Source organism: Herpailurus yagouaroundi, unplaced genomic scaffold (genome assembly GCF_014898765.1).
Source record: "Herpailurus yagouaroundi ecotype Mexico unplaced genomic scaffold, PumYag 28, whole genome shotgun sequence".
NCBI lineage: Eukaryota > Metazoa > Chordata > Mammalia > Carnivora > Felidae > Herpailurus > Herpailurus yagouaroundi.
The window spans coordinates 21,896,203-21,920,297 of NW_024412376.1; the positions used below are offsets into that span (position 1 = coordinate 21,896,203).

The following is a 24,095-nucleotide window of genomic DNA, read 5'->3' on the forward strand; positions in this document are numbered from 1 at the left end:
TATCCCTGATGAATATGGATGCAAAAATTCTCAATAAGATACTAGCAAATCGAATTCAACGGCATATAAAAAGAATTGTTCACCATGATCAAGTGGGATTCATTCCTGGGATGCAGGGCTGGTTCAACATTCGCAAATCAATCAACGTGATACATCACATTAACAAAAAAAAAAGAGAAAAACCATATGATCCTGTCAATTGATGCAGAAAAGGCCTTTGACAAAAGCCAGCACCTTTTCTTAATAAAAACCCTTGAGAAAGTTGGGATAGAAGGAACATACTTAAAGATCATAAAAGCCATTTATGAAAAGCCCACAGCTAACATCATCCTCAACGGGGAAAAACTGAGAGCTTTTTCCCTGAGATCAGGAACACGACAGGGATGCCCACTCTCACCGCTGTTGTTTAACATAGTGCTGGAAGTTCTAGCATCAGCAATCAGACAACAAAAGGAAATCAAAGGCATCCAAATTGGCAAAGATGAAGTCAAGCTTTCGCTTTTTGCAGATGACATGATATTATACATGGAAAATCCGATAGACTCCACCAAAAGTCTGCTAGAACTGATCCATGAATTCAGCAAAGTTGCAGGATACAAAATCAATGTACAGAAATCAGTTGCATTCTTATACACTAACAATGAAGCAACAGAAAGACAAATAAAGAAACTGATCCCATTCACAATTGCACCAAGAAGCATAAAATACCTAGGAATAAATCTAACCAAAGATGTAAAGGATCTGTATGCTGAAAACTATAGAAAGCTTATGAAGGTAATTGAAGAAGATTTAAAGAAATGGAAAGACATTCCCTGCTCATGGATTGGAAGAATAAATATTGTCAAAATGTCAATACTACCCAAAGCTATCTACACATTCAATGCAATCCCAATCAAAATTGCACCAGCATTCTTCTCGAAACTAGAACAAGCCATCCTAAAATTCATATGGAACCACAAAAGGCCCCGAATAGCCAAAGTGATTTTGAAGAAGAAGACCAAAGCAGGAGGCATCACAATCCCAGATTTTAGCCTCTACTACAAAGCTGTCATCATCAAGACAGCATGGTATTCGCACAAAAACAGACACATAGACCAATGGAATAGAATAGAAACCCCAGAACTAGACCCACAAACGTATGGCCAACTCATCTTTGACAAAGCAGGAAAGAACATCCAATGGAAAAAAGACAGTCTCTTTAACAAATGGTGCTGGGAGAACTGGACAGCAACATGCAGAAGATTGAAACTAGACCACTTTCTCACACCATTCACAAAAATAAACTCAAAATGGATAAAGGACCTGAATGTGAGACAGGAAACCATCAAAACCTTAGAGGAGAAAGCAGGAAAAGACCTCTCTGACCTCAGCCGTAGCAGTCTCTTACTCGACACATCCCCAAAGGCAAGGGAATTAAAAGCAAAAGTGAATTACTGGGACCTTATGAAGATAAAAAGCTTCTGCACAGCAAAGGAAACAACCAACAAAACTAAAAGGCAACCAACGGAATGGGAGAAGATATTTGCAAATGACATATCGGACAAAGGGCTAGTATCCAAAATCTATAAAGAGCTCACCAAACTCCACACCCGAAAAGCAAATAACCCAGTGAAGAAATGGGCAGAAAACATGAATAGACACTTCTCTAAAGAAGACATCCGGATGGCCAACAGGCACATGAAAAGATGTTCAGCGTCGCTCCTTGTCAGGGAAATACAAATCAAAACCACACTCAGGTATCACCTCACGCCAGTCAGAGTGGCCAAAATGAACAAATCAGGAGACTATAGATGCTGGAGAGGATGTGGAGAAATGGGAACCCTCTTGCACTGTTGGTGGGAATGCAAATTGGTGCAGCCGCTCTGGAAAGCAGTGTGGAGGTTCCTCAGAAAATTAAAAATAGACCTACCCTATGACCCAGCAATAGCACTGCTACGAATTTATCCAAGGGATACAGGAGTACTGATGCATAGGGGCACTTGTACCCCAATGTTCATAGCAGCACTCTCAACAATAGCCAAATTATGGAAAGAGCCTAAATGTCCATCAACTGATGAATGGATAAAGAAATTGTGGTCTATATACACAATGGAATACTACGTGGCAATGAGAAAAAATGAAATATGGCCTTTTGTAGCAACGTGGATGGAACTGGAGAGTGTGATGCTAAGTGAAATAAGCCATACAGAGAAAGACAGATACCATATGGTTTCACTCTTATGTGGATCCTGAGAAACTTAACAGGAACCCATGGGGGAGGGGAAGGAAAAAAAAAAAAAGAGGTTAGAGTGGGAGAGAGCCAAAGCATAAGAGACTGTTGAGAACTGAGAGCAAACTGAGGGTTGATGGGGGGTGGGAGGGAGGAGAGGGTGGGTGATGGGTATTGAGGAGGGCACCTTTTGGGATGAGCACTGGGTGTTGTATGGAAACCAATTTGACAATAAATTTCATATATAAAAAAATAGTAAAAATAGTTTAAAATATTGAAAAAAAAAAATCTCCCCAGTGGATCTGATGAGCCACCAAGTTTGAGAAACTCCAAGGAGGTTGCATCTCCAGAGGAGATTGCATAGACCTTTCGAGTGATCGGCAGAAATACCCCATTAAGGTGGGTGATTACCTGCTTGATCATGCTCTGAACCAGAGGAGCAGTTTCGACAAAAGGATAGTTTCAGAAGTATCTAAATGAAGGATTTTAATAGTAAAAAAAAAAAAAATACAAAAACCCCTCCTCACTTTGTGGTGTTCTTCTGTCTTCTGATGACCAAAGTGGTAGATGGCAGTCAACTAATCATTTGACCGAGATATGCCATATCTCGACTTGCAGGAACCACACGGCGTCATGGAAAACTGTATCAGTTGAGAAATTTTGTTTTTTACCCTCTATTTGCCTCACTGAATAGGACTGAGTTTGCCAGGCATTCTCTCAGAGCCTCATTAGGCCTGTGTCTGAATTTTGGATGAGTCACCACCAATGGCATTGTTCGGTAGCAAGCATTTCCCCAGCAAACTCTTTTGCAGTCTCTCACAGCAGGAATTCTCAGAGACACGCACTCTATTCAACCTTTTTTGCTGTTAATGTTCATAATGCAGCATAATAAATTTCTACTTTATAGAAATACTTTCTTAGTTTCCCCTAATTTCTCTGTGCTTACTCAAGATTAATCCACTAGTGTAATTATTCTTTATTTGTTACATCTCGAGATGCTCAAATTCAGATACTATTGTATCATTTTTTTTCAGGTAGTCGGGCTTACTGTTAAACTGGCCATGTTAAGTTTTCCATGTGTAATATTTTAGGAGATTTCTCTGGGTGTTGGTTGTTTCAAAGACGCCTCCTTTGATTGGCCTCTGATCTTGTTTAAACCAAATGAGAACTCAGAAAAATCAAGAGGATGGATGTATGATCTGCACTTAGTTCCTGTGACAGTCCTTTACTGAGAGAGAAATTTGGCTTGGATAAAGAGTCTTTTTGTTCTTCGTTTATGCGACTCTCCTGATGTTACTGCCTGAGCCTCAACTTCTATGGCATTAGTCAGGCTTGCTTGCTTTCTTCCTCTCCTTGTTTCTCACTGTAGCCCTCATAAACTCATTTCTTAACAGAGGGTTTTCAGTTATTTTCTTGAATTACTATAAGATAAGGAGCCTCAGGTAGGGTAGCATTACCAGATTATGTTCCATGATTAATCGCATAAGATACTTCTGGGTATCAAAGATTTCACGCTCAAGCATGTTTGAAAATGCTGCAGCCTCTATCTCCTTGGAGATTTACAAAGCACATTAGCACATATCCATTCTCTGAAATGTCTGCAGTGTAAAAAGAAAAAAAAAAAAAAACAAACTATCTGGCTTTGTTTAATTCCAACATTTCCCAAACTACTTTGACCACAGAACCCACCCCCATTTTTTTGCATCCTGTGGACATTTGGGGAGATACTGAAGGAGCAGACCAGTTCAGCTTTTTTTTTTTTTTTAAGTTTATTTATTTTAAGAGAGAGAGAGTGTGTGTGTGAGCAGGGTATGGGCAGAGAGAGAGGGGACAGAGAATCCCAAGCAGGCTCTGCACTTTCGGACTGCACTTTCTCACAAACTGTGAGATCACGACCTGAGCCGAAGTCAAGAGTTGGGCGCCTAACCAACTGAGCCACCCAGGCATCCCCAGTTCAACTTTTACTAGCTGCACAGTATAAGGCAAGTCACTAAACCTTTTAAAACTTACTTACCTCATAAGCCTATGTGTGTATGTATATGTGTGGCTATGTGTGCACGTGTACATAAACACCTTTCTCAAGCCCGCCTGTGCATTTTAAGTCCCACAGTCACAGCTAGTTTTCAATGACATCCTTGACTGAGCAGTGGTCCCCGGTCCTCACTGCACATCTTGGAAAACCTGCCCCCCCTGGCCCAGCTAGATGTTCTGATACAGCAAGCTGACCTGACTTAGCTGATCCTGTGCAGTATTAGCGGGCCACTTGGTGGGAGCCCTGCAGCGACTCAGCCCAAAACACCACACTAAGGGCACGAAACCCCCCAAGAATGTGTACTTCCCTGAGGTCAGGAACCACTCAGAGGGGCTCCCATCTAACCACGCAGGAGGTGATTTCCCCTTTGGGGAGCCCCCATGGATGTGTTGTAGCATATTTGAAATCAGGCCAATCCACACTATCCCTCCCCAACCAGTTTTAGAAGGAAAAAAAAAAACAACTAAAAACCCCCCAAAACTTACTTGCCTCATTTATAAAGAAAGGAATAATACCTCACCCTACCAGCTTGTTAGAAAATTCTTTCTAACCTGAGGATTATTATAAAAATAGTAAGAAACATCCTAAACAAAACATAATGAACAAACTTAAACTGAATTAAAATGTAGAATTTTTTTATATTTTGAAAAATAGTTCTTTTCTGTAGTTGTTGATAAGATGTAATAAAATTATTGGTAAAAAGATATATTCATAATTAATGAGACATATTTTCATTTGAATACTCTCCTGTAAGTCTAGTCAGAAGCAAATCAATAGCCTTAAAAATACTTCAGAATGTGAAGTTTACTGTTATGTATTCTGAGATGAAGAAAAACTGCTATATATTTTTTTCTTGGGAAAATAAATCCTGAGACATTTTGCATTGTAACTTAGCCAGGTCAAGAATGTTTAACTGGCCTATTAAAATGTTGATAAACGCTGGAAGTTTCCAGATGGCACTGGGTTGCACAAGGTCTTTCAAAGATCCTCCATAGTCAGTCCATAAGTTAGAAATAAATGGACTTGATAGGAACAAAATTTCTATTTAGAGTGGCTAATCTATGCCTGGGATATCACTGCATAGTTGAATACATTCAGCCAGGTACGTTTCTCCCCAAAGCTGCCCTCCAGAAACCACATTTTTTTTTTTTTGCAGTTCTTTGGATGGTAATAATTCCTTATTTTTCAAGGTAATTTGTATTTTTATTTTCCTTACAGTTCTGAAATGATTGAAAAGGAGTCTAGACATGGAGCATAATAAAGAGAGGTGAGGTTGAGGTGAGCAAAATTGCTGGAGTTCAGCCAACACAGTGGTAAATCCATTTGTGTCTTCACATCCAGTAGTGTATCTATGTGGGTTCCCTTCCCACTTCACTCTGTCTAATTATTGGAATGTAGGGGCGCCTGGGTGGCTCATTCGGTTAAGTGTCTGACTTCAGCTCAGGTCATGATCTCGCAGTCTGCAGGTTTGAGCCCTGCATCGGGCTCTGTGTTGATGGTTCAGAGCCTGGAGCTTGCTATAGGTTCTGTGTCTCCCTCTCTCTCTGTCCCTCCCCTGCTCATCTCTGTCTCTCTCCTCCCTCTCAAAAATAAATAAACACTAAAAAAAATTAATTATTGGAATGTAGCTCAAACTTCACATCCTACAGAAAGTCTTCTAGATTCCTTGTTTCTCTGGGTTCCTACACACCCAATACATTTCTTTATAGCAGTTGTCACACTGGATGATATTTATTTACCTGTTTATCACCATCATTAGACTCTAAGCTCCTTGAGGTCAGAGAACTGTGTGTTGATGCGTGTTTATTTCTAGTATGTAGCATTGTGTTTAACACTTAGGAAACATTCAATGAAATGATTAAATGGCCAAGTGAATGAGTGGTCTACCCAGAGCTTTCCAGGCAAGTACATTGCCCTCTTTTGACAGATACTTGTCTTTTCCAAACCTCATTCTCAAGGGTCTTCAATGCATTGGTGCCATACTTTGTACCTTATGACAATGTTACTCTTGCCCCGCTGGCCAGACCAACTCTCTGACCCAAACATTGACCTCTACAGTCTTGCCAGTAGCTGCAAGAATGCTCTATTCTGAATTGGGACTTTCCTATCCATTTGCCCCCTCTTGTCTTGGTTTGATTCAGTGGGAAGCACACAGAAAGTACAGAGGGCAGAGGGCAGAAATGGAGAGGTTCTGAAAGATGGCCCCTGGAAGGCAGAAATCATGCTGTGGGACATGAAGTAGAGAGCTATTGCTGAGTCCTATAGCCCTGATGTGTGTTTTTTTTCCCAGCAAGGAATGAATTCCCACTTCTCCCAACTGGGTTGTGCAACTAACTCCCAAGGCTTTGCTTTCTTTTCTATCCATTTGTGTCCTGGCATTAAATTTCTATCATTTAAGCTAGCCTAAGCACTTTAGGTTACCAGACAATCCATTTTCATTCCTATTTTTACAGATCGGGGAGCAGGAGCAAGACACGGTGACTTTCCATGGGGTACACCTAAAGCTCTAAGGCAGTGTGTTCCTGAACCATGTGTTGGTGGTGGTGGTTCTTTCTAATAAGCTCTGTAAAACGTTCTTACACATGTGGAGTTTAAGAATCAGTGCTCTCTAATGACATGTAGATTGAGCTAAAGCCCCAGAGGTTTTCTGGACCAAAGTGACCAACAGCTAGTCTTGTTGCTCTGGGAGCCATTCATGCCCAAACAGTTCCTCTCTGAAACAAGCCATTCCATCTCTTTTATTCTTTCAAGCTACAGACCTATTATGTATTGGATTTTTTTTAAGTAAATAGTTTGTCGAAAGGCTAGAATTCTTGGACCTATGTTGTAACTAGCTAAGATTAAAAAAAAAAAAAGTTCTATGGCAAATCCAAACTTGCAGAAGAGAAGACATTGAGACATAAGGAAATAGTGATAAATCACTGATTTCTTAATATCCTTGCGTCATTTAGTAAAGTATGCTAAAGACGGCTCACAGGCAAGCCTGCACGTTCCCCTGTCTCCCCAGGCAAAGTTGACATTATGTTATAAATATTATACCCTTCTTTAGGAGTTACCTTTTTCTTTTTAAGGAAGGCTCTCTCGCAAATGTTCTAGAATACAACCATCACTCTCTCCTGAGATGACTGTGAGTTTTCTGGTCTCTTGTCCTCCCTTGGTAACCACTTGAAGGCTAGAATTTCTTTATATCCTCTATTTGATCATGATGTCTACTCAATATAATATAATTTCAGAACAAAATACCTTAAATCATTCTGATCACCCAGTCAACCATATTTTATTCCACTAAGGCATCATTCAAGAAATCTTGACAAATTCTGGGTTTGTATTTGTCCTAAAGTTCTGGTCACAAGATTGAGATTAATACAGAGCAGTCAGAAACAAAACCGAAAATAAAAAAGAATAGCTAAAACTCAGGTCATCTGCAAGCAGGGATTCTTGAAGAAATACCCTTTTATTTTAGGTTTTTAAAAAAGATGAGTTTAAAGAGAAAAAGTAGTAATTGATGCACGAGAATCTTGAACAGCAGTTGTAAATATTTTTTTATTATAAAAATGATATATTGTGTTCAAAAAAGGAAGGGAATAGTATTAAAATATACAAAGATTTATAATTAGAAGTTCTCTGTCCCCTCAGTTCAATCCTTAGAAGATAAATAGTCCAGAAATTTTCTACATAAATATAATTACATAAGAAATCAGTTGTGCCTGAACTCTATATACTGTTTTATAATTTACTATTTCCATTTAAAATATAATTTGGGTGTCTATGTATATATAATATATATTTGTGTATATGTAACTTATTCTTAATTATTCATTTAATAACTACACAGCATATCATAGCATAGACATCTATAACTAAGTTTACTAATCCTGTATTAATGCTTAGAGTGTGTTTTTCCCTCTGTTACAAGCAATCCTTCAGGGAATATTTTTGAAGCATAAAGTTTTGTTCATTTGTGAGAGTCTATGTAGAATGAGCGTAGAATGAGTAATTAGACATGGAAGTGTGGGACCAAAGGATGTGTGACTCTAAATTTTGGTAACACATTGTTCTACAAATATATGATTAGAATTTGTACTTTCACCATGAGGGTGTGCCGAGGAGTATTTACAGCAAGCTAATTAATCTTTAGCTTCAGATTGCCTCGCTTCCATGGCCTTCGTCCAAGGCCTGGGATCTTGAAATGTGTAGATGTTTCTAATAGTTTTATAAAATTAGCAAAAGTAAGATATTTTAACGACAGTTGATTATGACTACTGTCTCTTTACTTTGACTTTCCTGCTGTCATACCTGTCACATGCTAGGTGGAGTTAGATTGACTCTTGGGTATTTTGGAGATCAGACTTAGGGAAGATTGAGTTGGGAATACACCATTTTAACTGAAATTTGTAAAGACCTTTTAGAAGATTTCGATATAATACATGATAAATTATAGACTCCTGATATTGACATATAGGAAAAGGGTTTTTTTTGGCCATCTTTAAAGTTATTTATTGAAGAAATAAAATTAAATTCAGATTAAAAATTAATGGAATACGAAACCAAAGCAATAAAGATGAGTGGTAAAACCAATAAAAGCTATTTTGAAGTAAAAAAGTGAATTGTTTAGGAAATAAAAAAAAGAAACATTCAAATCACTCCAAAAGCAGTAATTCATTAAAAGGCCACAATGAATTTTAAGTAGGAGTAGTGAATTGGCTATTGGCTTATTTGATGATTGAATTTATGAAGAAGAGTGAATCATAAATACATTGAAAATGATTCAGTTTCTTGTTGATTTGACAGGAAATACTGGCATGGAAAATAACAACACATACCACCATGACAAAGATGTCAACTACCAAAGGATTGCGGTCAATTCAAAGAGTCATTAAGATTGATTAGTCACGGGGCGCCTGGGTGGCGCAGTCGGTTAAGCGTCCGACTTCAGCCAGGTCACGATCTGGCGCTCTGTGAGTTCGAGCCCCGCGTCAGGCTCTGGGCTGATGGCTCAGAGCCTGGAGCCTGTTTCCGATTCTGTGTCTCCCTCTCTCTCTGCCCCTCCCCTGCTTGTGCTCTGTCTCTTTCTCTCTCAAAAATGAATAAACATTTTTAAAAAAAGGTATTATAGAGATATCCCAGACAGTAAATTAATACAAACATTGTTATTTTTCTAGATTTTGCGATGTTTGTGGTGTTTGTCATCTTTTGAAAGGTTATAGTTCATTGGAATTTTTCTCTTTATAAGTAAAATTTTAAGGTTGTACTTAATAGTGTAAAATAGTTATTTTTCTCAAAGAGGCCTCCCAAATTGTATGAGCTTTAGGCACAAATGCTGGATCCTCCCCTGAGTTTATGAAAGAGACTGTTTCCCTATGTTCTTGACAATATTGGGTAGTATTAAAATTTTGTACTTGCTCGGGCCCCTGAGTGGCTTAGTAGGTTGGGTGTCTGACTTTGGCTCAGGTCATGATCTCACGGCCTGTGAGTTTGAGCCCCATGTCGGGCTCTGTGCTGACATCTCGGATCCTCTACCCTGCTTCAGATTCTGTGTCTCCCTCTCTCTCTGCCCTTCCCCTGCTCATGCTCTGTGTCTCTCTCTCTCAAGAATAAATAAACATTAAAAAAAATTTTTTTTAAATGTTTAAAATTTTGTACTTGCCAATCTTTGTAATATATGGTATGTACCCAATGTATGACTATTATTCTAATTTATATTTCATTATGAGTTAAATTGAGCATTTTTTTGTATCATTATTTTCTCTAGAATTTCTTGCTCATTATCTTTGCTTTTCACTTGTCTGTATATATTTTTTAATGTTGTCTGTGAGAACTCTGGGTATAGCACAGTTCTCCACTCTGCCAGTCATATTGCAAATCCTTTCTCCAGTTATATTTTGGTCTTCTAAAAAATTTTTTTTTAACGTTCATTTATTTTTGAGAGAGAGAGAGAGAGCACACGCAAGTGGGGGAGGAGCAGAGAAAGAGGGAGACACAGAATCTGAAAGTGGCTCCAGGCTCTGAGCTGTCAGCACAGAGCCCGACGCAGGGCTTGAACCCATGAACCGTGAGATCATGACCTGAGTCAAATTCAGACACTTAACTGACTGAGCTACCTAGGCACCTCTGGAGTTTGGTTTTTTAACTTCACTTAGGGTGTAATTTTATTCTCTCATTCAAAAACATTTAATTTTTATTAGATATACCAACTGACAGTGGCAGTTTGAAAACAGTAAAAGTGCTGCATTTAATATATTGAAGCTCAGGTCAGGGTTGACTCAATTAAACACCTTTAGTGTTAAATGAGATAAGTATAATTTAAGAAACATCAATAACCTGGATACTTTGCTAACTTTCTTCAGGCGGAGAGATGGTTAAATGTATTTCCTTAGAAATCAAGGATTCTAGCCGTTTCCTCACCTTCATTTCTCTACAAGGTCAAGTTACTCTGTACTTGAAATGATGCAGAGAATAGACCCAACATATAGGACTTGCATTTTCATTGCTAAGGGGTGACCTCGAGGAAATACTCCTGCCTTTATTCTCTCTGGATGAAATGTCCAAAGGGCACTTCCCCAGGCTTTTAGCTCTGTATGGATTTTGATGAATGAACAATGCCAACCTGATACAAAAGACAAGAATGCCTTGCACGGACACACATTCTGTTTATTTAGCAACCTCCCCCAGGATGACAAATGTTTGTTGTTCACCTGACTTACAAGCCACTTCTCACCTTTAAGGCCCACTTTATTTTATTTTTTTTTAAATTTTTTTTCAACGTTTATTTATTTTTGGGACAGAGAGAGACATAGCATGAACGGGGGAGGGGCAGAGAGAGAGGGAGACACAGAATCGGAAACAGGCTCCAGGCTCTGAGCCATCAGCCCAGAGCCTGACGCGGGGCTCGAACTCACGGACCGCGAGATCGTGACCTGGCTGAAGTCGGACGCTTAACCGACTGTGCCACCCAGGCGCCCCTTTAAGGCCCACTTTAAATGCCACCTCAATAAAACTTTTCTGGGTCCCCAAGGAATAATTAATCACTCTCTCATTGATGTTTTCAGGGCATTTGTGTCCTAGTATCCCTGTAGCACGTGAGATGTATTACAAGATAATACACATTATGCATATCCTTTCTTTATTCTACCCTGAACTCCTTGTAGGTAGGAGTGTGTCCCATTCATCTTTAAAGCCATAGAACCCAGTATAGGCTTTGGCACATAATAGGTATTCAAAAGACATTTTTGTGGAATGTGCATACAATCTACAAGTGTGATTTCAATGGAGGATGAGATGATATATACCCAAATCACCAAAAAATCTTATTTCAGTTCCATTTATAACAAGAGAAGTGTAGCCTGGGTTGTTCTGGTGATAAACATAATAAGGATACTCTGTCGAGTAGGCAAAAGTCACACATTGCAGGGCAGATTTTTATTCTTAGGTTTACCAGATCCTGCACCCTCATGACTGAGTACATATCCATACTCTCAAGTTCCAAGGACCACAGAAATCTGGAGACACTGTCTTGCTTCACTGTAAGTGGGTTAATGCATTTACTCGAATATAACCACACTTTGCATTAAGTGAGAACTGCTAGCTTTTATAGAGAGGCATGGTTTGGGCATTAAAATGACAGCACACTTACTTTAATAAATAGGCCTTTATTTAATTAATAAATGTCTTGGACAAAGTCTTCAAAGCCTTCTAAGCATTTGTAGTAAATGATGTGATCTATAGAGGAAAGAAGGTCTCTGGGGGAACCACCATGCCATGTGCTTCTGGCGTCATCCCATCTGTTTATTATGTAGTACAGATCTTCTCGATAAATCATTGTGCTTTGGAAGTGTAAGTTTCTCATTTATTCTGCCACACTTGCCAAAGTACAGCAGAGTTAGGAAAGTTATAATAGCCTGGTATTTCATTGGTTCTAGACGTACAAACTGACAGGTATTGTTAAAGAACCCAAATCACTGATTCAATAAAAAGAGCAAATAACCTCAGGATCTAACGCTGTGCATCCTCATGGAGGTCAAGGACAGATACAGACTCATTTTAGGTCTTTTTTTTTTTTTTAATTTTTTTTTTCAACGTTTATTTATTTTTGGGACAGAGAGAGACAGAGCATGAATGGGGCAAGGGCAGAGAGAGAGGGAGACACAGAATCAGAAACAGGCTCCAGGCTCTGAGCTGTCAGCCCAGAACCTGACGCGGGGCTCGAACTCACGGACCGTGAGATCGTAACCTGGCTGAAGTCGGACGCTCAACCGACTGCGCCACCCAGGCGCCCCTCATTTTAGGTCTTTAATGACATCCAGTCCATTTATCTAATCCACAGCCTTTTGCTCATTTATCATTCACTTGAGAAAATGAGTCTCACAATGACAAGTTCAAATGCATTTGACCTTTAGCTATAAAAGAGATAATTCGTTTACTTGGAATAGATAACTCTATGAGAAGATTCTATTAATTAGGATTCCTTTTGAAAGTCAGAAGCCCAGCCAAATTTCTATAGCAACTCCAACAATCCCACATAGAGTGAGTTATATTTATTGTGTTCTTGATCTACTATGTATTTAAATATATTACAGGATAAAAATATACTGGATTTGGTACAGGTTCAAACACCACAGGTAGGTCACTGAACATACAACCTGTCAGGCATTACTGGCAAATTTCAGAAAGCTGATAAATGTCAGTTATTGAATGTCTAGTTCACCGGCAACATAATGTCTAGTTCACCAGCAAACATAAAACCCTCACAGTGACATTCTATACTGATTTGTAATATATCCCAACTGAGGATCACAGGGGTTAGACCATTCGTTCAAGATGACATAACAGAGCTGCAATTCAAATCCAAGTTCGTGTGACTGCAAATACATGCCCTTTCCACTCTGCTGGTTTCATGAAGTTCTATACAAGCTTATCAAAAGGAAAAAAAAAATTCAGTTCCTGTGTTACAAATGTCTGATTTGTGAATATTTTATAGGACACTGCTTCCCCTTCCACACCGCTGATTTTTTCAGGTTACTCCTTAAATACCATTCTGTTTACTCTGCCTAGTAACTAAATAGGAATGGTGTTGTCACCTGGAAACCAGGGTAAGGAATTGACCTCTTTTCCTAACTTTTCACATGCCTTGCCTTGCCTATAGCCAGGTGCCTTTCTTCAACCTCTCACTGATAGGCAATAGGTGAATTCTACCCTCAGTCTCTTTTACTTGTATTTGCATCATCAGTAAGCAACTCCTTACTTCCCTCTTTTTTTCAAAGCTTGCCCAGTTTTTTAAAAATAATCAAACAACCCCTTTTCCCATAACCTCTACCTTGCATTATTTAACTTGTTATTTCAAGAGTTTTCCCAATTGTGACCGACAAATGTAAGAGAGCCAATAACACCTAAAACCAAGGGGCCATTAATGTCCAATGGTCTGAAACTACTCAGATGTCCCCTTCCTGCAAGCCTCTGATAAAATTATCTAACACAGTGTCATTCCACAAGCACAGCACTTCTGAAAAATAATAATAAAAAAACACTTTTATGTCTTAAAATTTTGTAATGACAATAATTGGAACGGCACTGTATTCTTCTCTTTATTTCAAACTGAACATAATAAATTAGATGGATTTTGGGGATATGCCTGCTTTGTAACATTACGTCTAATGGAAAATATATTCTGATTCCAAACGACTGACTGACAAGTAAACTGTAATGTGCTATTTTTTTAAAACGGACTCCTTGTATTCTATGTTATTAGAGATGCATATTTCCACTTTGATTGTCTTTGGATGATCAAGTTGCTTTCGGTACCCTCCTGTCTTCTGGCCTTTCCCTCCTCTAGTTCCTGAGTAGATGATAACTTCACAAGAGAGACCTAGCTGGGAAAGGTGGAGCTTGCACATGAAAAAAAACATGTGCTTTTTGTGTGAATTTCAAATCTAAACTTTTGATTATCCATGGCTTTGTCTATACCATCTTCCCTTTCCTTTTGCTTAGTGATTAGTAATCTCTTTATTAAACAAAGTATACTTTTCTTGGCTGAACAGACATATACTGAATAGAAAAAGTAAGCCAAGGGATTTCTCTTACTGCCTTTAATTAGAACAGACCCAGCGGAGAGAAGCTGGAGTGAATGGCCCACTATGTTTGAAAGAATTCAAGAATCTAACTATAGTTTAAAAAAAAAAAAAAAAACCTTTGTAAAAGAGATGAGAATTTATAAGAATGGTGAGGGAAAACCTTATGAAGGCATTAGATTAACCATAAACATTTTTAAAAATGCATTTCATGATTTTTAAAAATCCAGAGTTAATAAAATAAAACTTACAGAGAACATTATTTGAGAATCAGTAATTTTGCTGTGTGTTATACTTCATTAAGTCTCTTGTAGTAATCTTTGCATAGTTGACTATTTTTTAAAGGAAGGGGTCAATTATATTGCATTTTACTCAACTGTAAGTCTCAGAAGCAAAGCCTCAAATCACATGACTACTTGGCATGGTTCTAGACATGTAGGTGTCTTTAAATATTAAAGCTCAGATCTGTCAGAACAATGACCTAGATTCCTCTTCAAGTTTGGTCCTGTAGGGCTCATTGCCTCACGCAGTATAATAGCACTATTCTTTATACCTTGGCTTCTAGACAGATCAGACTAAGTTAGAAAAGATATGTTGTAGATTAAGATGAACTTAAAAGAAATACTTCAAATTGCCACCTCTACAATAGTGACTTGATATCTAAGGAATTAACTACAATAGAAGAAGTGTCAAATGGCAAATCAAATAAGAGACTTTAACCTGATTTTTTGCTGTAACTTGGTGATCTCCATGCAGTGAAATCCCTGAATTTTAGGAACAGATCGGTTTATTAAATTGCATTCTCCTCTTCGAACAATTGGGTTTTGAGGCACAGTTTAGCATGACTCAATCAGTTTTTGAGGTGTCAAAATAAAAACACTTCCAGGTACTTTAGGTTCTGAGTAAAGCTTCTCTTCTGTTTGGACAGTATTGTTTTCCCCGCGCTGTAAACATTTCTTTTACATACATTTCCTGTGGTATTTTGGGACTCCTCTCTTCAAGTTCATAATGATCTATAATAATACTATTAGGAGTAGTATTTCCATGGCTTATTTCAATCATCCATATTTTGAAAATTATCTCTCAAATAAATAAACGACTTCTTAGGATTATATACTTATTACTTTGAAGTCTTGTCTCTTACCCCCTTCTCATTCTCCATGGAAAACATTCAACATTTCTTTAAAGCTAAATGAAGACTAGTATTTTCTGTCACTGATATAAAGGAAGTTTTAGTTATTATTTTTTTTAGGAAAGAAGATGTAATAACATTTTTGGCCAGGAGTTTTATACCAAAAAGCATACCATTTTGGATTTTCTCAAAATACAATTTAAAAAGATATACTAACATTACGTGGAAATAGAAGTAATCATACATAAGTGTACAGTTGATATTATTGAGGTTATACTTAGGGTTATAAGTGGGATTTTTATGAAAAGTTGTTTGTACTATTGACGAGAAAGAATCTGCAGTAGTAAAACTTGTGATTGCCTTTTATGGAGTGTCTGCTATACCCTAGTCTATGTTATACGCCTACATCTCTAATTTTCACACCAATTTCGTAGGGAGATATCATGATCTCTTCATAAACTGAGAAATCCAAGCTTAGAGAGGACAAGGACTCACTTAGAATTAAGTGATAAGTATCTGGCTCACTGAGATTTAAACCCATCACCTGACTATAGAACCCAAGAATTTTTGTATAGAGCCCCATTTAATGCAGATTCATGGTATTGCGAAACCTCTTCAATGCCATTCACTGCGTAGGAGGAGATGTTACAGTAACTCTTCTGGCAAGAAGCTGGGAGGTGCTTAGACAATGAAATGGTGGAAGGTGTATGCTTTCTAGATCCCCTTCTGAGTGAACAGAAAATGCTCTCCATCATTTATTTCATCCCACTCTTTGCTCCATGATGTTCTGTCCTTCTACACTGAAGTGTAGTTTTGCCCAGTAATCAATAAAATCAGTTAAATCCGTTATTACCAAGACTATGTTGTGCTATAAACGTCTGTATGCTCACCCAGTCCTTGAACATCTTCTTCCTGGTGGTCTAGGCTGGTCACCAGGAAGCATTCCTTACTCCTACTGCCAAAGATAAAATTCAAGACCACATCTCCTGATACTTAGGAGGCACCAAATATTTGATTGGTAAATAGAGGACATGAATTAGTTCTGTGGCATTGTTGTATAGAAATCCCCAGTGCTATCCTTGTGAATTCCAATGATATTGTAACAAGGATGATACCAACTGGTCTCAAAATTTCTCTGAGGAAGAGAACTATATGCAGGAAGAGATTTAAGACAGATAGTAGGAGTTTGCTACATTAGGACCTTTGCAGAGAGGTCAAGACTTCTGGTCAACCAGGGGAAAGACCTTGGGGCTAAGTGTGCCAGTCCTGGGGGCTACAGCAATTTCTATCATCATGTGACGTTTGGTGCAAGGGGACTTCCTCGCAAAAATTGGTGAAGGGCTGAGTTTCATGCTTGGGTAGACCTGGAGCCAAACTGAGGCAGCACACATGTATGCAGAACAGAAGCAAAGGAGATCATGTGAGAAGGAGATCATGTTGAGAGTTTTGAGAGAACTTCAGGTGTTTAAGTCTTTCCCAGGCATGGCACTGGGCAAAGGAGCCCATTAGGCTTGATTCTCTCAGTTGCAAGAAGTCTCAGCTAATGTCTGAATTTCAATAATTTTACAGCTAAACCTCTCATCCTCAATAACCCCCACAACCTCTCTTTCCTATCTTTAATATGGAGTGTCAGTTCTGAACAGAGTTTTTAACTTGATCTCCTCAGTCTTGAGCTTTCAAATATGAAGGGATTGGCTCAGCAATACTTTTTTTGGTAACGGGGGTAGGGATACAGGGAAGAGTGGACTGGGTTATTCCAGGAAAGAAGATCTCACTGCTGTAGAACACTTGACTGTGAAGCATGGGCATAGGTAGTCACAGGAGGAAATGAATAGGGAATCGCCTTTAAAAAAAAAAGACTCAGAATTCTGACTCAGAGGGATTTGGGCCAATAGCTGATCTCATCGTGGAGCTTCCTAAAGCACCTGGGCTTTCCTTGGAGGTCTCCTACCTAGACTGGGGCTAAGGCCACACCTGTTTGGCCCTGAGGGAGTGAGCTGACAAGAACCCTGCCTGCAGTATGAAGCAGCTGGTCCCATTAGATCAGACATGGATCAGAGCGATAACTTTTCTAGAAGCATAATTTACCATATATTTCAATTATGAATGACAAATTATGGCACATTAAAGTGCTTTAAAAATGATGCAAACTTTCCCTGCTCAGGGAGCCAGTTCTGGGAACCAGTAAGTTTGTGTTTGACAATAGCTAGCTTTACTCTGGCTGTCTCGTAGCTGTCCTACTATCTAGACTTTTACAGAAACCTGTTTCAATTTCAAGTTTTGATCCAAACATGAAAACTCACTGTCAGGAAAAAAAATGAAAGCTCCACAAATTAAGAAATGAATTTTACCAAAGGTCGTAAATCAAGCTTTTCATAGGAAATACTTGAAAGAAGAAACTGGCTGAAGGAAAATAATATTACTTGAAGGGATATTTGATAGACACTGAACAGGCTATTCCTTAATATGTCTTGTTCTTCCTACATCAAAACATTTTAATTCAGTGAAGTAACCTGAGAATTATTAACCCAGAGTCTGCTTAAAACAAAAAGTATCTGAAACTATTTCCTTTTCTCCATAAAAATCTACAGACAATCTATCTGGGGATGATGAGGTGGGCAAATAGACTTTAAGAAGCTCCCATCTTCCCTTTCTAATATTTCTTTAACCTTTGAAGATTCTCAGAATAATGGGCCAGTTTTACAGCTCATGGGGTTTGGCTCTAGGGAGTTTTCACAAATTCAAATTCCCAAACTCCCAAGGCAGCCAATGATCCTGGTAGGAAACTGGGAATGGGGTCAGGGGAGAAGAAAGCAAATCGGTGACTCAGAATTGCACAGACGTGTGAGATCACCACTGCTAGGAATGGACACTCCATAGCATTTTCAGACCATACTCAAGGCTGACCCAAATCCAACAGTTAGCACCAGATTCATCTTAAGAATGACTCAACCAAGTTTCCAAATAAATGAATTTGGCTCTCCAGATGAGCAGCAGGAAATTATCTTCCTGTGACAATTCTCGCAGTGTTATATCCTCACCCTTCCCTCTCCCCTTCAGTCTCCCCTTGCCATTTGAATCTCCCCTCACACACCACACCCTCTATATGCTCTCCATTGCCTTGTAACCGAACCTTCTGAGTACAATTAGGCTAAGTGGTGACTCTTCTTTGGCTATTGAGAATGGCAGGAGAGTTCCCCCAACTCTAGAGTAGATTCCCATGTGGAGAGAATGGTGGCATGGGGTGGGGGAGGAGCCAGTGAAATTCTTACTCCTCAGTGGTGCTAGTTAGAGAAATGGCACAGTAGGAGAGAAGTCGAATAGGTAAGAAGGCAGCTGGTGAGGGCTAACCTCAGCCATGCACAGGGCAACCTGATTTGGGAGAAATTGGCAAAACGGCCCCTGGCAATCCCCTTCACCTCCACTCTCCCCAGCACCAAAGCCTCCCTGCACTTTGAAGGCCCTGGCAGAACCTGTGCTGGGTAGACTTTCCTGGGAAATCTGGTGAACTGTCTGCTGCTTCAGCCAAGCAGGGCTGCTACTGGATGATGTAATCAGTTCCTGTTCTTCAAGGGCAAAGGGTGTGTTCTAGCAAGCTAAGTAAAAGGTGAAAACTATTTTAAATTTTATGCAATCATTTGACCAGATGCCGCCTATATGGCCTTCAAGTTTTTTTTTCCTTTGGTGATAGATTATCATGACTCTAGAATTTTCCAAATTCCTAGACTTCTGAAGACCTTCGCAGCTGCCATCATTTGAAAGATGAGCAGGTTGTTGTTTCTATCTACACACCAGGGTTTCTCAAAGTCAGCACTATTGACATTTTGGGGTGGAAAATTCTTTGTTGTGGGAACTACCCAGTGTATTGTTGGATATTTAGCAGCATGTCTGGCCTCTACCCTGCAGGTGCCAGTAGCAGCCTCTTTTCCCAGTTGTGATAACCAAGAATGTCTTTGGACACTGACAAATGTTTCCTGGGAAGCAAAATCCCCCTGCCATTGAGAAGCACTGCTCTATACAGGTACCATCCAGGATGTTGCACTTGGTCTTTTCACCTACCCTCTTGCTGCAAGGTGTTCCTGGCCATAGCTCCTTGCCCTGAGGAAGGCATTTGATTTTTTAAAAGGAAATCCAGGAGAGAATATCTTTAAAATTTGCAAAAAAAAAAAAAAAACAAACATTAATGGGGGATTGAGAGACTGAACTGATGATTTGGTGAGTTAGGGTTTTAAAGACTCCTGGTATTTATAGTTAGGCCCATTTCACATAGCCCGAATTGCTCTCATAAGCATGGCTGCTTTGAACCCAGGAAGCAACAAACTCTGCTAGGACCAGTGGCTTGGCTGATGATCAGAAACTAGGTTTATAATTAGAACCTAATTCTGGATTCTAATCCATACTTGGACACTGATTCACCTTCCATGTTAGCTTGATAAGTCTATAAATTCCTGTCTACTTCAATTTTACCAGTTCTGAAGTAAAGGTAGAGAGTTGCCGCTCTCCTCTCCTCCTCACAATTCCTAAATCAATGATCAACTCTAGCTAAGATCACTGGGGCCTGCATCCAGACAATAGTCAATTCTGGGCTATGCTGGGTGAAGAAATGTCGAATTAAGCCTCAGTTCAGAAGTCTAATGAGGTGTATAAAAAATGTGATCTGCATTCTAAAAAAGGAGTGGCTACATAAATTTGGGATGCTTCCAGTCCATGATGGTTTGCCATGAGTGTGGGGAATCCTAGCATCAAGGAGTGGAGAAGCTCAGCTTTCTTTTTCATGGGGTTGGAAATAGAATCTTGATTGGCACTGCTTGGATAGAAAGCCATCTTTCTTTTTCAGGTCTCTTGAGGACTGGGAGAGATGATGTGGTATACTAGACCTATCTTATAGTGCTCACTCCAGCTAAGCCAAAAAATTTCAAAGACATTTATTCCCAATTGCAAAATTACCAAAATACAAGCCAAATTGGTAACATCTAAACACATCTGTAATGCAGTTAGACTTACAATAGTTAGCAACATTACTCTATTGGGTTTTAGGGAAAGGAACTTATCTAGCCAATGCTGTTTTCTTGACATTCTGCTCAATAAAGGATTCGAGATCCAATATTTTTAAATAGTATGTCATAGTGTGAAAATCACACAGTCTGGTCTCCAAAGGGTGCTGAGAGGATTCCCCAAGTCAACTCTTAAATTGTTCTAAAAACCCTGCTCATGTAGGTAGTGGGTAAGCCACTGGGGTCCACCCTCAGCTGGGGAGCTTTTCATCAGTTGCTGTGTCCACAATGCTCCCTCAGCTGGTGTCTCAGAAAACAACAGCTGCTCATCAGACTGGCCCTGAGCTCCTAGAATGAAAATGCTCAGGTCAGGAGCACACATGGTACCTGCACTGGGGACTGGATTCCGGTCCCCCTTCCCTTTCTTCTTCTGTGGAAGGGTGCTTGCATGTGTAGTCATTACTGTGTAGGTGACCTGTGAGATGGCTCTAATCCCTACTTCATAAAGAATCTTAGAGCTGTTGGGTTAGTGGAGAGAAGTGGGGTGCCAGTGCAAGACTGGTTTCAAATCTTTTTTCTGGGACCTACCAGTACTACTGAAGTTACATTGTTGGTCACACTTCTAATGCCCTTATCTATGAAATGGGTTAATAATGTCTTGTTCCCCCTTCCTTCTCCTGCACACATGCATATGCCACAACACATTCTCACATATTCACGCACACTCACATATTCTACTTATATTGATAACACAAACCACTCACAAGGATGTTGTGAGAAATGAACTAGACACTGGTCACAAAACCACTTGGAAAACTGCAATGTGCTATAAACTCAGTATTATATTTATTATGCATCATGGATGGTGTATCCTTTGCTCCTTATATCTTTCAGAGGCTTCTCAATACATTAGGGATGCTGTTACATTTGTTATAAAATAGATTTTTGTAAATTTATTTAGTTTCTGCTTTACTTAGTATTTATTTTTAAAGAGAGAGAGAGAGCACATGAGCAGGGAAGGGACAGAGAGAGAGAGGAAGACAGAGAATACCAAGGAGGTTCCACACTGAGAACACGGAGCCCAACACAAGGCTTGATCCCAGGAACCATGAGATCATGACCTGAGCCAAAATCGAGAGTCAGATGCTCAACCAACTGAGCCACACCCAGGTTCCCCTCAAATAGATTTTTTCTTCTAAAACCTGAATGTCTGTCTTCTTGTCAATTTGAAATTCTACCATATTAGCTAATTTTAATTTTCATCATAAAAAAGTTTACAGTTACATTGGAACTGGTATAAAATAGATAATAGAAGGTGTGGGGGGGACTCCAGTAGGAATTCTGAATAAATGTACTCTGCATGTATGTGTGTGTGCACATGTGTGGTACTTTATGGAGGGAATATTTTGCTCACCACCATACTCCTAGTACCTGAGCCAGAGTAAATGTTAGAGAAATGAATGAAAATACACAATGACTTTCCATCAAACTATCCATCAAACTATCCCCTTCAAGTCTATCCATATCCTCAGCCATCAGAGAATTTTCCATCACACATGGTCCACAGTTGACTGTTCATATTCAGAAAACAGCTGGGTGTTCCTAAAGTTTATTCATTTTTGGATGGCAGAGACAAACCACAGATTGAAATAGAAGACATTTAAATAATGTCTCTGACATGTTTTGGTGATTAGGATGGCAAACCATTCTTTAGATGCTTTAAAAGTGACTTTATTTTATATATCCTACTTTTCATTAAGCAAATCATACAAATTAAGAGTGTTAACACATATTCTAATGAAGGATTAAGTTGAAATCTAAATGAAAAGATGACAAAATATAAAATAACTGTTTGGGGTTGAGATCCAGGAAAGGTGATTCATGATCATGTTTCTTTAAAATTATATCTGTTTAATGTGAGAGACCCAATAAAGGTATCACCTTTGTTATTTGACATTAGATCCATATCTGCTAGTGTTCTAAATCAACCTAGACTATAATATTATAATTGTTTAGTAGAGGGATGTTTATAAGGTGTAGAAATCAGACTTTAAGAATATTAATTACTATAAATTAAAATTGAAGAAAAGAGGTGAAAAAAATCTCGATGGTCTCAAGCTAGGGCTGGAATGTACGTGATGTCCACCTGTAATGGTTTAAGATTATGCAAAAGCACATTAGAGTGAAACAAGACAAGGGGCATAGGGATGGGATCTGGTACCATTTGGCATCAACTTAGTGCCAGCCATTCTGTAGGCACTTTACATGTCTTGTCCTTAACTTCATGTACTCCCAGTCTCCTTATTTCAGTGAAGAAAAGTTTAAGGCTCAGTAAATGAAAGTATGCTTACGGGGCTGGTGGACAAAAGATCGGAACTGTGACTTTCCCAGGTTTAGGAACCCTACCACCTCAGTTTGGATTTGGAAGGTTGGGTGGAAGGAAAGAGACTGAAGGATAATAGACAAGGAAGATAGGTTTGGTTAACAGGTGAGGCCACTGAGCAGCAGCAGGAATAAATACACATTGGTGGCTGGGTGGCTTAGTTGGTTAAAGTTCCAACTCTTGATTTCAGCTCAGGTCATGATCTCATGGTTTGTGGGATCGAGTCCCACATCAGGCTCCACACTGAGCATGGAGCCTGCTTGGGAGTCCCTGTCCCCCTCTCTCTCTGCCCCTCCCCTGCTTGTGCTAGCTTTCTCTCTCTCTCTCTAATATATATATATATATATATATGTACATATGTGTGTGTGTGTGTGTGTGTGTATCTATCTCACTAATATCCCAACAACTGATATGTGTAAAATTCAGTCCAATTAGTTCTTTAGCCTTACATGGAAGATAGATGTTTCCTTTAAGCAGGTTCAGTCTAGACTTTCCTTTAGCCAACTCAAACTGATCAGTAGATTGTAGCTTTTACTTAGATAAACCCAGATTAGGAAATAAATGGTCAACACAAGACAACAGCTTGTGTGCTTTAGGCCCTTACTGCTCAAAGGGTGGTCTGCAGACCAGCAGCATCAGTGTCATGCAGAGTCTTGCCAGGAATGCAGAATCTCAGCCCCCAACCTGGACCTACTGAGTCAGAATCTGCTTTAACAACATCCTCAGGTGATTTGTATGCACGTTAATGTTGGAGAAGCACTGATCTGGGAGACAACTTCTTAGTTTCAGCATCATCTGTTCACATTGACATTTTTTTGATAACTTTGGGTAAAACCTCACTTGATTCATCCACAACATACACTTAACGAAATATCTAGGAATAAGGTCAGGTTTCACTGCCTCTCATCCTCCTGCCTTTCCCTAAAAAAACACAAAGAAATGTCTCTATATTTATTTTAGTTTTGGACATCTCTTTTTTTTAAGCTTATTTATTTGTTGATTGAGAGAGAGAGAGAGAGAGAGAGGGAGAGAGAGAATGAGCAGGGGAGGAGCAGAGAGAGAGAGAGAGAGAGAGAGAGAGAGAGAGAATCCCAAGCAGGCTCTGCCGTCTCAATGTGGAGTCCAATGTGAGTCTCAATCCCATGAATCGTGAGGTAATGATGCGAGCAGAAATCAAGAGTCAGATGCTCAGCCAACTGAGCCACCCAGGTGCCCCTAGTTTTAGACCTATCTTACTTGTCTTTTCTCTTGTTCCTTAGGCAGGATGATACATACATTAGG

At 39.3% G+C, this 24,095-nt stretch overlaps 1 protein-coding gene and 1 long non-coding RNA gene across 4 annotated transcripts in view; one reads left to right on the plus strand and one right to left on the minus strand.

The window, feature by feature from the left end:
• PALLD (palladin, cytoskeletal associated protein) overlaps window positions 1-24,095 on the minus strand; it is a 421,495-nt gene that overhangs the window by 310,355 nt on the left and 87,045 nt on the right. The gene's annotated exons all lie outside the window — the stretch shown is intronic.
• On the plus strand, window positions 11,787-14,454 carry LOC121027464 (uncharacterized). The gene is made up of 2 exons (XR_005788754.1): window positions 11,787-12,285; window positions 12,527-14,454. It is a non-coding gene; the product is annotated as an uncharacterized LOC121027464 (long non-coding RNA).